This window comes from Magnolia sinica, chromosome 2 (assembly GCF_029962835.1).
Source record: "Magnolia sinica isolate HGM2019 chromosome 2, MsV1, whole genome shotgun sequence".
In the NCBI taxonomy this organism is placed as follows: domain Eukaryota; kingdom Viridiplantae; phylum Streptophyta; class Magnoliopsida; order Magnoliales; family Magnoliaceae; genus Magnolia; species Magnolia sinica.
Window position 1 is genome coordinate 132,152,958 of NC_080574.1, and position 18,306 is coordinate 132,171,263.

Sequence of the window (18,306 nt, forward strand, 5' to 3'; positions counted from 1 at the left end):
ATCTAGGTGGGCACCACACGGTAAGGGTAACACCCACTAAGGGCTTTTTCAGATTGCACAAAGAGGCCATGGTTCAGTTATCCAGACCACTGGTGATATGGGCCACACAGCAGATGGCCCATACACCGCAAGATTGGAAGAGTATTAGCCCTTCATCATGTGGACCAAAATTGCATGATAAAGAAAGAAAATATAATAATTCACATGGCAACCAGATACCTATATAGGATCTTCCAATTTGAATGAACATCCAAACAGGCCCGGATGTGTTTGGCCGGTCCAACTAGGGATGCAATGGGCTTGAATGGATTTCAATTTGAGATTCGAGGTCCACCCAAACAGGATCATCAGCTGTATGAAGTATCATCTAAGAGAATGGAATTAAGAGCAGCTGAAAAGACTGTCTGGATTAGTCTACTTAAGCAGAGGGACCCGTGTAAGCAAGGCCGTTGGTGTTACTTCGGTCACTACCTTTATTTTGCTCATTTCCAAACTTGAAGGAGCTGTTAAGTTGAAGGATTTTCGCCTAATTAATCTTATTAGTAGCCCCTGTAAGATTTTAGCTGTCAAACATTGCAGCAGGTAATTCCTTCCATTATTTCTCATTTTCAAAGCCCTCATAACTGGTAGATAGATTTTGGATTCTATTCTCATTGCTAATGAATGTTTGAACTTTTATTATAGGACTAATAAGTTTAGGTGTAATGCAAGTTGATCTTAGAGAAAATATATAATGTTAGAAATATAAGAGTATCTTGTACATAACAGAAGATAAAAGAAAATGATAAGGAAACGATCAGATCTATCGGGTTCAAGGCTTGACTTGAATGGATAATTTCTCAAGACAGATTTGCTGCCCTTTTTCTGGAATTTTCAGCAAGTGCAAATGGAGGAAATCTGTAAATTGTCTTCAGGATACAATGAACTCTCAATCCAATTTTCAACACGAAAATTTGCACATTTAAGTATTGAACAGATCTCTAGTTTTGACACCGATATGCCTTAAGACGTTTAGAAAAAACTCAGTAAGAGGTCAGATCGAGAGTAATTGCACAGAAGATGATATAATCTAAGGATTAAGGGTGTCTTCTTCTGGATTATAGTATCCAGGATTTATATCAATTGAAAGGTTATGAATTTCTTCCTGAAGAGGTGCTAAAGAGCCTCTTCAAGAAATCCATACACATTCACAGTGAATAATTGCCTTTCCATAAAAGGATATGACTCTTTATCCTACGGCAGTTATTTCTGTACCCATTCAGACGGGAGCAATTATCCAATGGGAAAAACTATATCCACATAAGCGACACGTGGCATAGGTGTCACATGTACAATCATGTCACAATTACTCTCAATCATAAAAAATGTAATAAAACATTAGGGTAGACCCCGGTTCAATACCAATTGAATCATGGCACAAAAAAGTTTGAACCGTGTGCCAAAAAGACTAAGGCTCTTATTACTTCTTGCGACGATGCGTACGTGCGAAGTGCTAAGTGCACCTAATAAAGCGCCCAAGCAGCCCACGCCATGCGCCCGCGAAAGGTGCTTCTCACCGTCCTTGAGGAGATTTGAACCTTGATTGCATAAGTAAAAAACTCTTCTCTTACCGACTGGCTATACACACTATTTATGAAAAGTTTAAATAATTAATATATTCATTTACTTTCTAAAAATAACTTTTATTTTTGAAATTTATTTTTATTATGAAAAACACAACAATTCTCCACAATTTTAAAAATAAAATCAGATTCTGGAACGAATGACATATCAGTATAAATAGGTGCATAAATAAAGGTATTTTTTGAATTTAAACATTTACTTTAGGGCCCGTTTGGCCACCTGCATTAGGTGGGATTAAGCTGGATGGAATTGAAAAATTAGCATTAAATGCATGTGTAAGGTATTGTCTCCGGATTGGGTGTATCCCATGCTTTTTAATGGCATGTTTGGAAGACACGGGAGTAACTTCTATCCAGCAGGATTGGAACCAAATCCTGTTTGGGAAAGATAAATCACGGGATTGCAAATGTATAAATCATTTCTATATATTTTTTTGTGTCACCATCAAGGTGGGCTCTATTTGGACAATCCGACCCGTTCACCAAGTAGGTCAGCTCGAGCGGGTCTTATGGATCCTAACTTTGACTGGTTTGGATGATCAGGGACCCCACAGAGAGCCTTGAAAGGTTTCAATAGTAAGAGTTCATTTCCCTCTGTGTGGCCACTTGAAACTCGAATCTGCCTCATTTTTTAGCCCCTGGCCTAAAATGATATAGAGAAATCGGTGTACAGTGTGGATATATCATATACATCAAGGCGGGGTCACGAGTGGGACACCCCACCCCACCTAGGCGAGCAGTGACGTGAGTGGGTCTTACCAACCCACCGTTACCTATAGTGTGGTCCACTGATGGTTAGATCAGCTTGATTTTTGGTTCCATTGGTCAAAATAACCTAATTAAAGATGTGGATGGTGTGGATCTAATAGCTACCTCATTATGGGTCCCAAAGTAGAAACCCACTATAAAATTTTATGCATGCAAGTGTGAGGTAGGAGTTTTCCGGTCTCTGTGGCCACCTAGGATGAGGATAGACTTCATTTTTGGGTTTTAAGGATAAAACAGAATAGAAATTTGGATGGACAACTTGGATGAAACATACACATCAAGTTAGGACCCACGAGTGGAGGCCCCACCCTTCCCTTACAACTCGTGGAGGTGGGATTCGGAGAATCAACAACGAGGGATGGCAAAATCCCACCCATAACCATGGTGTTTGGGCACCAATCTCAAAATGATTTTCATCCTCCATTCCAAATATGTCAACCAGATGCATTAGATGGGGTTATGAATACCATCCCATCTAATACCACCTAATGCACCTGGCCAAACAGGCCCTTAGTGTATATGTATCAAAGTTATGTCAGGTACTTAGTGACCCATTAGTCTTGAACTAAGGACCTTATATAACTCACCGGACACATAACACACATCTATTCATATATAACCGGAGATCTAAAAGTTCGCACATTTCTGCCCTTGTGCGTATCCTTACTTCATGAGTATTCTAGAGACGATCTCAATCTCTTCAAAAGCAGCCTCACTTCTCTACTCATATAGGTAAATCTGTCAAAGATGATTCTGCTTCATCTCAGTAAAGTCTGCTTATAGATCTATTAAGAGTTAGTACTCAGCCTCTTATGAAATACAGAAACCAAACACTAGACTTTTAGGAATTAGACTCAAATTTTCTTTTTCTCGTGTATGTTTCAGTCACATACTTAACTTATTTGTCCCTTTGAACCTAGCCTATATTTCAAAACATAGGTAGGGTTGCCATCAAGAGTGAAAGTTACATCTTTATGGATATTAATCTTATTCCTTTAGTGGTTCTTCGTATTTGATTTCTTGATAAACCTTTTGTCAACGGATCTGCTAAGTTCAGGATGGATTTAACATTTTCCACTATGATTACTCCATATCTGAGCAATCATTTAACAAAGTTATGCCTTAGACCTACATTTCTAGACTTACCATTATAAGTCTTACTCATAGCACGACAAAGAGTAACCTGACTATCACAAAAGATAGATATGGCAGGAGTAGGTTTTGGCTAATATGGGATTTCCAACAGTAGGTATATTAGCCATTCACCTTCTTTACAAGCAGCACCAAGTGCAATAAACTCACTTTCCATTGTAAAAGTGAGATATGTACGTTTATTTTTTAGATGCCCATGATATTGCTCCTCCTCCAAGAGTGAATATCCAGCCACTTATAGATTTAGATTCTATGCTATCTGCATTCCAGCTTGCATCGTTGTGCCCTTCAAGTATAGCGGGATATGATTTATAATGCAGTCCATAGTCTATGGTTCCTCTTAGATACTTTAAAACTCTCGAAATCGCATTCCAGTGTACTTGTCCTGAATTACTGGTATACCTGCTTAACATTCCTACTGTGAATGCTATATCGAGTCTAGTGTAATTCATTGCATACATTAAACTCCTAATAGCACTCGCATATTCTTGTTGTGCTTCACATCTACCAGTATTTTTAACCAATTTAATACTTGGATCAAATGGAGTTGAAACCGATTTACTATCGTAATGATTAAACTTCTTTAATACTTTTTCTAGGTAATGAGATTGTGTTAAGGTTATTCCATCATTAAGATTATAAATCTTAATACCTAATATTACATCGGCTTTGCCTATATTCTTCATGTCAAAGTTGGTAGTTAGAAACTTTTTAGTTTCTTTCACACAGTCCTCATTTGGTCCAAATATTAGCATATCATCTATGTATAGGCAGATAATGATTTGACCTTTAATATATATGCATTTATCTGCTTGGTTTACTTTAAAACCATTAGATTGTACTACTTGATCAAACTTCTCATGCCATTGCTTAGGAGCTTGCTTGAGCCCATAGAGAGATTTGACCAGTTTACACACTTTCTTCTCTTGCCCGGGTTAAACAAACCCTTCAGGTTGTTCCATATAGACTTCCTCATCTAGATCACCATTTAAGAATGCCGTTTTGACATCCGTTTGATGGATTACTAGGTGGTGAATTGTTGCAAGAGCAATTAAAGTCCTAATGGTAGATATTCGAGCAACAGGAGCATATGTATCGAAAAAATCGATACCTTCCTTTTGTCTAAATCCTTTGGCTACCAATCGAGCTTTAAACTTATTTATAGTTCCATCAGGATTGAACTTTCTTTTAAAAATCTACTTACATCCTATAGGCTTTGAACCTGGTGGAAGATCGACCAAACACCATGTGTTATTGAAAACTATGGAATCTATTTCATCGTCGATGGCTTCCCTCTAAAATTGTACATCAGGAGATGAGAAAGCTTCACTAAGTGTTGATGGATCACTTTCAATACTTAGTGGTAGAGTAATCTCCTTTCTTATTTCATTTCTATCCCCTTCTATAAGGAACATATAGAAATCTGTGCCAAAAGATGTTTCTTTTCTTGCCCTTTTCGATCTCCTTGGTTCATTTCCTTCTGGATGAGTGTTAGATTTATCATGAAAGTTATTAGGCTCTTCATTCATTGGTTCTATTATATTTTCATCAACCTGCCTTTTTGTATGATTATTCATATAGTCTTTGTATACTGTATTTTCAAAAAATATAGCATCCCTAGACTCTATAATCATGTTTTTGTCAGCAAAAGAAGTTTGTTCTAGAACCAGGAATCTATATACGGGACTATGAATCCCATAACCCACAAAAGCATACCTAATTCCTCTAGGACCTAATTTTACTCTCTTAGAATCAATAATCTTGACTTCTGCTATACTTCCCCACACTTTGAAGTAATGAAGATATAGTTTCTTCTTTTTCCATAATTTATATGAGGAGATTGTGAGACCCGACCCGAGTTCACTTGTGTGCATGTGGGTGTAAGTATGCATTCCATCCATCTTGATCCCGCGGTCCTACCGGTCAAATCCCGAGGACCCATGACCCTTGGATACTGTTTGTGGTCATCCGTGAGCCTAGTCGTGAAGACCCGACTCGGATCGAGTTGAGACCTATGCCATTGTGACCGCATCGTCGTTGAATTCATTAGAAGAGTATTCACCCATTCTATCACTTCTGAGGGCTTTAATCTATACGTTCAACTGATTTTTCACTTCAGCCTTATAAAGCTTAAACTTTTCAAAGGCTTCATCTTTAAATTTTATCAAGTATACATAGGAAAATCTAGTGAAGTCATCGATAAATGTGATAAAATACATTTTTCCTCCACGAGTTAAGGTATTATTTAAATCACAGATATTGGAATGAATTAGCTCTAAGGGTTGTGATTTTCTCATGCCAGTCCCAAATGATTTTCTGGTTATTTTAGAATGGGCATACACATCACATTTTCCTTCTTATTGAGTTTCATGATTTGGTATAAGGCCTATGATTCTTTTCATTGAATGATAATTAACATGATCTAGTCTAGCATGCCATAAAGATATAGAATCCACTATATAAACGGAAAAATCATTATTATTATTAATATTCAGTTTAATCATACCATTGCATGAATATCATTTGCCAACAAACATACCATTCTTGGTGATAACCAACTTATCAGACTCAATCATTATTTTGAATCCTCTCTTATTAAGAAGATCGCCTGACACTAGATTTTTAGACATGTCAGGTACATGCAATACATTTGTTAGTGTCAGTCTTTTGTCTGATGTAAACTGAAGCTCTACTGTTCCTTTTCCAACAATGTTCGCACAAACGTTATTACCCATCTTCACTTCTTATCAGTTGTTATACCTTCATAGGTTTTGAAGATGTTTCGGTCCTTCGATATATGAATGGTTGCATTAGTATCTAGCCACCATCCACCATAAGATATTACTGTGTTAGCTTCAGTAACCATTGCTATAAGTTGGTCTTCAGTCATGTTAGCCTGAGCTTTCAGTTGTTTCTTCATGTGTTTACATTCTTTTATGTACTATCTAGGATTATTGCAGAAGTGACACTTGCCCTTTTTCTTAAACTTTGTATCTTTCTTTGGGGGAATAGATTTAGAGTTCTAAGATTTTGGCTTGTCATCTTCTACTATATTTGTTTTGGAATAATTTTCTAAAGCACTTTTTTTCTTGTATTGGTTTCTGGACTATTCTTTTATACGAAGATGTCGTTGAAGCGCTTCAAGAGTATACTTCCTTTCATCATATTTCAGTTTCTTTTTATAATCAAACCATGATGAGGGTAATTTTGTAATTACTGCACCGACTAGGAATTCTTCAAGAAGATCTATCCCACCAATCTTCAATTCATCAACCAAGTTCTGTAATTCGGTTACTTGGGCGAGAATTGGCTAATCATTTTTAAACTTGAAGTGGACATAATTGTCGATCAGAAATTTCTAAGTACTGATCTCTTCAGTTTTATATTTTTGATCCAATTTTGTCCACAAATCTTTAGCAGAGGATATTTTACGGTATGAATTATAGATAGAATTAGAGAGGACGTTTAGGATATGACCTTTGCATAGAAAATCATCCTCCTTCTTTTTCTTCCGTTCTTGCTTCACTTGATCTGAGTCATCTTCTTTTGGCTTGGGTAGAGAAGACAGATCATCATCTAGAATGTATGATAACATGAGAGTAGTCAGAAAGAAAAGCATCTTCTGCTGTCATCTTGAGAAGAATTGACCGTCGAAACGATCCAGTCGTACAAAGTCTTGGTTCATAACTTGAATGGAATGAATTGCCTCCAATGTGAAAAGATAATAGATCTGTCTTGAATGTTAGAAATGTAAGAGTATCTTGTACATAATGGAGGATGGAAGATAACGATAACGAAACGATCAAATCTGTCGGGTTCAAGGCTTGACTTGAATAGACAATTTCTCAAGACAGATTTGTTGTCCTTTTTTTGAAATTTTCAGCAAATACAAACAAAGGAAATCTGCAAATTGTCTTCAGGATATAGTGAACTCTTAATCCGATTTTCAACACAAAAATTTACACATTTAAGTGTTGAACAGATCTCTAGTTTTGACACCGATATGCGTTAAGACGTTTAGAAAAAACTCAGTAAGAGATCATATTGAAAGCAATTGCACAGAAGATGATATAATCTTAAAGATTAAGAGTGTCTTCTTCTGAATTATAGTATCCAGGATTTATATCAATTGAAAGGTTATGGATTTTTTCCTGAAGAGGTGCTAAAGAACCTTTTTAAGAAATCCATACCCATTCACAGCAAATAATTGCCTTTCCATGAAAGGACATGACTCTTTGTCCTACGGCAGCTATTTTTGTACTCATTCAGACAGGAGCAGTTATCCAACAGGAAAAAATGTATCCACATAAGCGACACGTGGCATGGGTACCACATGTACAATCATGTCACAATTCCTCTCAATCATAAAAAAGGTAATAAAAAATCAGGGTAGACCCCGGTTCAATACCGATTAAACCATGACACAAAAAAGTTTAAGCCGTGTGCCAAAAAGACTAAGACTCTTATTGCTCCTTGCGAAGTGCTAAGTGCGCCTAATAAAGCGTCAAAAAGCGCCCAAGCAGCCCTACAGCCCACGCCACGAGCACGTGTGCGGACGGTGCTTCGCACCGTCCTCGAGGAGATTTGAACCCTGGTTGCATAAACAAAAACCCCTTCTCTTACCGACTGGCTATACACACTATTTATGAAAAGTTTAAATAATTAATATATTTATTTACTTTCTAAAAATAACTTTTATTTTTGAAATATTTTTTATTCTGAAAAACACAACATATAATAATGTGGATTGGTCATTTTTAGATTATATAGTAAAACATCTGGGCTCTGGCCTGAAATGAAGGCAATGGATGACCCTGTGTATTTCTTCAGTCAAATTTTCTATTTTAATTAATAATTTTCTTTTTGGTCATTTTAGGTCATAAAAGAAGCTTCATCAATGTAATCTTTTATTCCTCTTTCTTTTTATTATCGTTTCAGAAGTATTAATGTAACGTCCCAAAAAATTCCGTACTGAAATCCTCATGCGTTCACTAGTGGAGCCGTCAGGGGACCGTACTAGTGAAACTAAATTGACAAACCATGCTAGGATCAGCGAACTTAGGAAATTTGGAGTCGGATAACCGTTTCTGTAAATCGTAAGCGGGTAACGTCGCGAACATAGCTAATCACAGTGCTAGCCATGGCCCGTGACTAATACCGGGGATTTTCTTCTTCTAGAAGTGCGCCGATTCACCATATTAGATCTAAACCATACAGCGGTGGTCAGCTAAACTCGAAACTATAGAATAATGTCCGTCTTGTCAGGCTTGACGTCCATCGTGGGCGTTGAGTTACGATGGCGCCTAGGATCACTCAACTTGAGCCCGTAAGCCAGGTGCATGGGATGTGTGAATGGCGTGGGTGATGACCTGAAATTTGAGTAAAGTTAGCACCCTCATTCAATCACGAAGTTGTAACCTTCGGACCATTGGGTGACAACCAAACTTGGGGCACTAATCAAGATTATTACCATGCCCAAATCCATATAATTTGGGACCCGATCGATGATCGATCATCGTCAATCTGAGGCGGGGCCCTCCTAGTTGATCAATGCCACCGATCATCGGAGGGTCATGTTAGATCATAGATCCCTTAGTGAGGCATCTATCCAAGGGCATAGATTGACCTATATACCTCCCGTAGGACCCCATTAGCCTGAAATGACCTCCCCTATGGTTAGTATGATGGACAAAGTGTCATTGGGGCTATTTGGGCACAAACTGGCACTATAAATACCCTCTTATCTCACACCCCCTCCCCTTACACGAATTTGGTGCCCTAATATTAAAATTGAGAGAGAGAAAGAGAAGAAACAGGAGGAGAAAGGGGTATGAGAGAATGATCGATCGGGAGAGATTGTTCTTCCCTCCTTCGATCGTTGTTCGTGCCACAACTGGAACCCTCTTCGGATCCTCCCGGTAATGATAAGATAAAATCCGACCATTGTTTCCAAACCCTAGAACAATTAGAGTTTTTTTTCCAAATTCCTTATAAACCCATGTGTATTGCATAGGTCTCGGTGATTTCCCCCAAAACCCTAACCCTAAGAATGCTAAGTCGAAAGACTCATCACAAAGGTGCGAACCATTATCCCTATGTTACTTTTTATCAACCCTTGAGGGTTCAATTAATGATCTTTCATAGAAAATTTTGTATTAATTGCTAACATGTTCATATTTCGAGATTGGTTGCAACATGTGTCATTAGTTGTTTATGAAAGCTCACATGCTTGATGAAATGCCTAAGTGATTGAATGTGTTATTCTATCAATGCTCACATGTTTAATAAAATGCTTAAATAGATGTGTAGTTCTATTGATGCTCACGCATTTGATAAAATGCCTAGGTAGATGTTATGGTTCTATTGATGCTCACATGTGTGATTTAATTCTTTAGTAAATGTATTTCTCCATGAATGCGTACATGTTCGATGAAATGCCCAAATGGTTGTACAGTGGGACCTATGCTATGATTGCATGATGTATCGCTTAACCTATAGCGATACTTAGGATTGCTACAACGTTGGGTCGGTTCGCTAACCGCCAGAATTACGAGAGTGACCCAATTTAGGTCGGCCACTCCAGACTTGTTCGGTTGACCAGGATCAAACACGGACAACTGACAATAGCTAAATTACGTGGGATGCTTGCACCCAATGTCGGTCAAGCCGGAGTGCCCCAAGTCGATCGAACTAGTTTAAAAGTTGACTGACTACTTATGTTTGCGATAGACAACAATACTGACTAGAATCTAGAATACCCCGTTCCTAGGGATGTACATCAAGTCGATCTGAGTCGAGCTGGGCTCAACTTGACTTGGCTCAGCTACTAGCTGACCCCACCTCGAACTCGACTCGGCTCGGTCCTCGAGCTTGACTAGCCAGCTCATCTCGGTTCGGTCAACAGCTCGGGTCAGTTCGAGCCGAGTTCGAGCTAAGATCGAGCCGAGTTCGCCTATGCAGTATTTTTCACAAACACATGGACTACACCTTCAAAATCTCACTGTATGTAAAACAACAGCAATGGTTTTATAGGTATTTTATTAAACACCTTCTAAGCAACATAAAAATTAAGAAAAAAAGGGTATTTATTTTATATACATACCTTCCTTGCCACCAGACACTTCGTTGAGTCATTTCATCAAACGTTGGGTCAGTTCGCTAACCGCCAGAATTATGAGAGTGACCCGATTTAGGCCGGCCACTCCAGACTTGTTTAGTCGACCCGGGTTGAACACGGACAACTGACAATAGCTAAACTACGCAGAATGCTTTCACCCAATGTTGGTCAAGCCGAAGTACCCTGAGTCAATTGAACCAGTTTAAAAGTCGACTAACTACTTATGTTTGCAATGGACAACAACATTGAATAGAATCTAGAATACCCCGTTCCTAGGGGTGTACATCGAGTCGATCCGAGTCAAGCTGTCCTCGGCTTAACTCGGCTCAGCTACTAACTGACCCCACCTCGAACTCGGCTCGGCTCAGTCCTCGAGCTTGACTAGCTAGCTCATCTCGGTTCGGTCAGCAGCTCGGGTCAATTCGAGCTGAGTTCGAGGTAAGATTGAGCCAAGTTCGCCTATGCAGCATTTTCACAAACACATGGACTACACCTTCAAAATCTCACTGTATGTAAAACAGTAGCAATGGTTTTACAGGTATTTTATCAAACACCTTCTAAGCAACATAAAAATCAAGAAAAAAGGGTATTTATTTTATATACATACCTTCGTTGCCACCAGATACTTTGTTGAGTCATTTCATCAAACACTTGGTGAGCAACATCAATATCAAAGTAACCGAGTCACCGAACTAGTTCGATTCGAGTTCGATTCGAGTTAGGTTCAATCCAAATCGAGTTAAGCTAGGGCCAGCTCGAACTCATTTTTGAGCTCAAAAAATCAACTCGAACTCAGCTTCGAACCGAGTCGAATCAAGCTTTTTCGAGTTGAGTCGAGTCGAGTTAAGCGAGATAACCAAGCTAGCTTGGTTTGTGTACACCCCTACCCGTTCCCATTGAATAAGTCTACTTCTAACTGTTAATGGTACAATACACAAGACTCATGGGTCGGGCATGATAGTATGGGACACCGTGTCCAAGTTGTCAGCCTACTCGTGGGTGACGAGCCCCCCCGTAGTGACCAATGAACAATCAATGAGGCTATGAGCCTAAAACATCAAATTGTAATGATGTCGCGATCGCTCCACAATTGCATTTGGGTGGCAACTCTTACATCATTTGTGAGCGCCCTCCAGTTGTCAATGGGCTGCCTAACCCTATATGTCTGAGCTGTGTCATTTGGATATTTAGTGATCGGTCAAGCCAGTTGGTCAAACTAGTGTGAGCCTACATTAATTGGTGAGTTATCATCTAAGTGATAAACCCGAACATGGATCAAGGGATATAGGTAAGGAGCTGCTTCGGCCGCCCCAAGCCTCGTGATTTGGTTGATATCACAATAAAATGAGGTACCCTAGCTTTCCCAAGATATTGGATGAATTGAACTTAATAGCTACCCAACTAACATACGCATTCACCACACTGCATTAGATATGACTTACGATTTGGGGTTGGGTCGCTTATGAGGAAGTGTTGACATATGCGAAATAGGCATCGAAGTACTTTAGGAGGGAGTGTTGTTTGGAAAGAGCATGTATCATGTCATACATTCGTATGCGCATTTAATAAGAGTATTTAGAAATTGTCTGATTTCTTAATTTTCATTGCATGTATTAATTGGGTTGAAAATATGCGTAACTTAGAACTAATAGAACCACTAAGTTAATCACTCACTCTGGGATGGTGTTTTAAAACACCAACCAAACACTGTTATAGGATATAGGGGTCACCGAGGCGAACACATTGGAAGATGCATACTTGGATCAGGAGGAGTTCTCATTGTTCCAAATGTCGGACAGGCCAATGTAGCAAACACTTCGTTTGGCAAGTCGCGATGGATACTTTTTAGGCATTGAGAGATCTTCACCTTGACACATTTATTTATTTTTTGACTTGTATACTGGCCCCTGCTATAGACCCACATTCTGGATAAACATACTTTGCATTCATAGTTAATTCATTCATTTTGTATGTGTTTATTCCAGAGTATGTTGCACTTCCTGGCTTAGTTTTATGATTACTTCAATATATTGCTAAATGCACAAAAGGGCCACGCTTCCGCAAAGCATAAGTGACACCCGAAATATCGGGAATCAAGTACGTGCTCGACTCCTGAAATTCGGGATGTTACAATCAAGCAACATATTGAGTGTTGGACAGGAACTTGGTCTCTTTCAAGGTTTTCAGGTCGAAAAATTCCTAACCTACATATGTTGTTAGTGCATTGATTTGTGCACATTGTTTATCAATCACGTGCGTTTATGTGTCAAGGGGTCAGTTGAATCCTCAAAAGCTAAAAATTGAAGACACATGAAGATCATAGTAGGAAGTGAAAAACAGGTAAAAGGGGTATTTGGTGAGTAACACCCTGAAAACCGGGGGTCGTGCATACGCTCGACTCCCGAGTTCCCGGGTCACTTATAATCGGTTTTCATTAATATGCGATTAATCCAAGTTTAAAGGCGCAGCATGGAATTACTTGAAACATGAAGCACGATCACAACTAGTCTGCTGAAATGAAAATAGATCATTATATACATGTCGAAAAGGATATAAAAAGGGTCGCATTAAGCGTTACCCAACAAAATCACAAAAGGAATATCATGTCCAAAAGAATAGGGCTGATTCCACAACTCAGCGATCCAAATCCTGTCTACTAAGCCGACGGGGAACCATCCATCAGCTGAAAGTAAGAGAACTCGTCCTCCTCCTCGAGGCTCACATCACCAGGCTCCACAAAATCTGTATCTCCTACATATACGAGCAGGTCTGGTTGGTGTTTTAAAACACCGTCCCAGAGTGGGAGTGAGTGATCAACTCAGTGGGTGCTATTAGCCATAAGTTGTAATAAGCATCAATTATAATAAGAATTTAATGAAAAGAAATCAATCATAAACATCTATCTAGTCTTGTTAATGCGCATGCATGCAAGATGATATGATGTATGCCCTCGCCACAACGCTCCCTCGAGCGACTCCATCTAACGATCGCGTATGACAGCACTCCCTCAGTGCAACCTCGACTGTCAAGTCGCCAACCTAGCTAATGTCATGCAATAATGATGTTAACCAGGTTCTTAGTTAAGTCCATTCATCCAAAAGATTTGAGAATCGATACACCGCACGTATCAAATGCCCCGAACTAGTTATGTGAAGCCAAGACCCCCAATGTGTGAGGCCGAGACCCCACGATCCTTGACCCCGTCGGCCCCCACTCCCGACTTCAAGCACATGGGGGTCTGAATGTGGGGTCGCTTGCGGTCACTACGGAAGGCGTGTCACCCTAGCGTAGGCCGGCTCGGACACGGTGTCCCATTTCACCATGCCCGGCTTACGAGACCGTGGATCAATATTTCATCCAGATCGATGGGCTATAACGGTGGTAGGGTGTTTCACTTTCCATACATATGTGAGCAAATAAGGTTAACAAACTAGGTGGGTCAACTAGTGGATTAAATCGCACGAGCCCAGGCAAGTACGTGGCGGAACGACATCGGGTACAAGCGACCCATGTAGCCTAACTACTGCCGCCCACACGTACTCGTCCAAACCCATGGGTTTAGCCTCAAGGTGGTCCTACCAACGGAACCACCTTCGCTCTCCTCATGTTCCTGACCAACCCAAGGGTAGGAATAGTGACTCATAGTATGCCAACTATCAATGTAACATCAAACATATTCAACACCATGTTCTCATGTTGCTCAACATACAATTCAAATTTCTCTAGCAAGCAAACTATTAATATCATGAATAAAGTGTATATGTGTGGTGTGGGTTGGTGAGGAAGTTAAGCACTTCCTACACCTCAAGGGATCAATTACACAAGAACAATAAATCAACACACTAAGAAGCAACACATATGAGAGAAAAGGAAATCAAACAAACGTGAGCATGTAATCATCCATACACTAGATCATGAAAGGCAAGATTTAACATCAAGGAGAACTAAACATATCATTCCATACAATCCAACAACATACCATTCCTAGGTTCCTCTAGATTCTTCCATACAACATACCAAGCAAACAAAATCATTAAACTACAATTATAATTGGTGCTAGGCCACCTAAGGATAATAGTCCGCACCTTAAGAGGAGATTTCCATTCTTTGAGATCTTAGGGTTTGGGGATTTGGGTAAAACCACATTTCCTAAATCAAAATCAAGAAAGACAATATTAATGCCTAGAAATCTACACTAAGTTGCTCTATTGAAGGAAAATATACCATTCTTACCTCCGCTTCTTGTCATGGGTGGGTTTGGTGGAGGTTTCCTTGGAGAATGGGTAGAGAGTTGCAAGGTTAAGCTTCCTTGGGCCCCACCTCCTACCACATACTCCTTTTCTTTCTTCTTCCTCTCTCTTTCTCCTCTTTTCTCCTCTTTCTCTTTTACCTTTTCTCTCTTCTCTCCTTCCTTCTCTAGGGCAATTTCGTATGGGGAGAAGGGTGCCCCAAATGAGGCCCTTTTATAATGCCAGATTTGGTGGAAATGGCCCCAAGTGTTAGGTTTTTACTATACTAGACCTATGAGAGAGTTTTTCTAAGCTCTAGGGCCTACTATGAGCTGTACAAGTTAATATACACCGTAAGATAGCTAACTCTAATGATGATCTACGTGTGGATATGATCGGCCCGCTATTTGGATGCGCCGATCGACAGATATGATAAGAAGTCTGTTCAACGGTCACCGATAGTCGATCAGGGCCGCGGCTATACGGATATGAGTAGGGAAATATCCTTACTCCATGGGTAAAGTTTGGTCGCAAACCGACGGTCCGAAATCCTCAACTTTGCATAAGAGTGGACGACTCAATTCACTTAAGTTCCAACCCCTTCCTTTAGGGTATTTGCACTTCTCATGCACTCGTCCTTCAGCTCAAGTTGACCGGTTCTGGACCGTACCCAGGTCCGATTCCCGCGATGGACGTCAAGCCCAATGAGACGGACATTATTCTATAGTTTTGGAACTAGTGGTCCACCAACGAGCGGTCTAGAGCTTGTTTGGAGAATCGGGGCAGTTCTGGTGGCCCTCTGGCCATAAAACTTATAGGATAGGTGCTCCATGTCCCGATGAAGGGCCATGCAAAATTTGGGGATGATCGGATATGGGGTTTGGTCGCACGGGTCTGATTTGCGATCAACGGTCACCGTGCCACGATCGGGACCCAGATTTTGTGGGCGGGTGTAGAAAAATACATTAGACCCTCATCGTAAATTATGAAAAAAATCTGATGGCTGAAATGTCTTACATTTCAGTTTTTATTTACACGTGCCATATTCTAATTTTGGCATTGGTGGGCCGCATCTGGCAAGTGCCAGATTACACTTCTGGGTGTCCACTGGGTCCGTGGTCCGCGATGGTCCCCAAGCCCAGTGAGATCTATGCTCCTCTCAATTTTTATAATTTTCTGACCTTCCCATGTCGCAGATAGCCCGCACGCTCGCCAAGTGTAAATGGCAAAGACTTGCCCAATCACAACCCAACCGGTCTACTCTAATGGGCTAATCCTAATTTAATTTAGTTGTGGCACCAAACCATGAGTAGTTTAAACGAACGGTCCTACGGTAAATCCTACGTGGACGCCTCAGGACACTGTTCCGGTTAGACGGGATGTTACATGATTAACCGGACTTGTGCGGTTCTTCACTGGTACACCCTGTATAAACTGACATTGAGTGCTAATGGTCATTAAGTAATATTTAGGTTAATTAAATAAAATAAAAATAAAAATTGATGAATTTTTGGAAATCCAAAACAGTGAAAATCAAGGATGTTACAGGGCCCACAAAACTTGACCCAAAACAATCTTTGAATCTCTAAATGATCACTGCTTTAATAGGAAAACCTTGTGTGACCATCCCTTAGTCTTAGGAGCCTAATTGGAACATGATTAGGTGAGTTATAAAGGTTCTGAGTTATTGGAAATGTAAACTACCCAAACCAACAATCTTGGTGGTGTGCTCGAGCAAAGCTCGATCGATCAATCAACCGAACATGGCCAAAAATGTCCAACAAACTCTAGCTTAAAAATGAATTAGTTCGAGCACTCAAAAGCACAAGTTCAATCGATCGAGGAATCTTCAATTCCTCTCGAGCGATTGAGCGCAATCAATCGAACATGGCCAAAACAGTCCATCGAGTTCTCAAGAGCATTTTTGGCCTAGCTCGATCGATTGAAGGTTAGGCTCAATTGATCAAGCCTACTCGTTAGAAATTTGTTGGAGTCTTTTTGTTATATATATTGTAATTAGATCTTTGGACAAATTATGGATTTTAGTATTTTTAGAGACCTAGTATATTCCAAACTCTACCAAACCTCTTAGGTTCTATCCCAATGAGGTTCATACCTTCTTCTTAGTGATTATTCACTCTAATGAGTATTTCATGCTCCTCTATATGAAGATCATGATCGCAAACCTTTTATAAAGTTTAGACACTAATTCTATTGGCAAATCTTGACGTCTATCAATATCTAGAGTATCCATTAAGGAGAATCCCCTAGGAATTCAACTTTCCATTAGTTGTAGGAGATTCTACTCAACTCTCATCACATTAGCCACCTCAATGGAGCATTACATGCAAGGTGTTTGATCTTAGAGCTAAAGCCTTGGCAAAGCATCGGCATCAACGATCGGAGAAGCACAATGAGAGTTAATTGAAGCGTGAGAAAGCAACAATTCATCAACACAAAGAGGCACTGCAAAAGGAGTTCAATCCAATAAGTTGTCAAATTGTAAGAATTAATACCCTCTTTCCTTATGTAGGATTGAGGGTAAGAGTTTGTAACCCAAACTCGATAGATTCTTATTTAAAATATAGGCTTGTGAGGCTGTAAAGGTTAGAGGTGAACCTGATTTAAAACCTCCGATAGTGAAATCCGGTACACTCATGGGTTGAGTGTGTTCACTGGGAGTTAAGTAAGGAAACCAAACCACTACATATGCTTGTATTTGAAATTATCTTTTGAACATTTATTTAATTATGCTTATGTAATTATTTAGCCGATAGAAAATTAACTAAAGTCTCTTGCGGGAGCCTTTGGCATGAGTGTACACTAAGTCCTTGTGTAGAGTTGTAAATGTTAGATGTGAACCTAATTTAAAACCTTCAATAGTAAAATCCAGTATACTCATGGGTTGAGTGGTCCGTCGGGAGCGAAATAGGAAAACCGAACCATTATACATGCTTGTGTTTGAGCACTTAATTAATTATGTTTATATGATTGATTGATGAATTATATATATGTGTGATTAGATAAATGTTAGGATTTGATAGTTAGCATATCTCTTATAAACATGTACACTATATTGTTTATAGACTACTTGCTTCATTGGAATATGATTTGTAGTCTGTGTGATTGGACCACCTATTGGCTTAGAAGCCTTAAAGTTACATTGCCTTATCTATTGGCTTAAAAGCCTTAAAGTTACATTGCCTTACTTACTTTAATTGGTGTATTAGTTTAAGTAGACAATTAGATTTAAAAGGCTAAAAAATATTTATTCATAATCATTCTCCCTTAAGACATCACCTTTATTTTATTGCTCTGCCAAGCTTCTACGCATAGCTTGTGGCCCACCACCACGTGAAATTTCATATGTTACCTTTAATTTGTAGATGATACCTTGCTTTTTTGTGAGGCGGAAGAG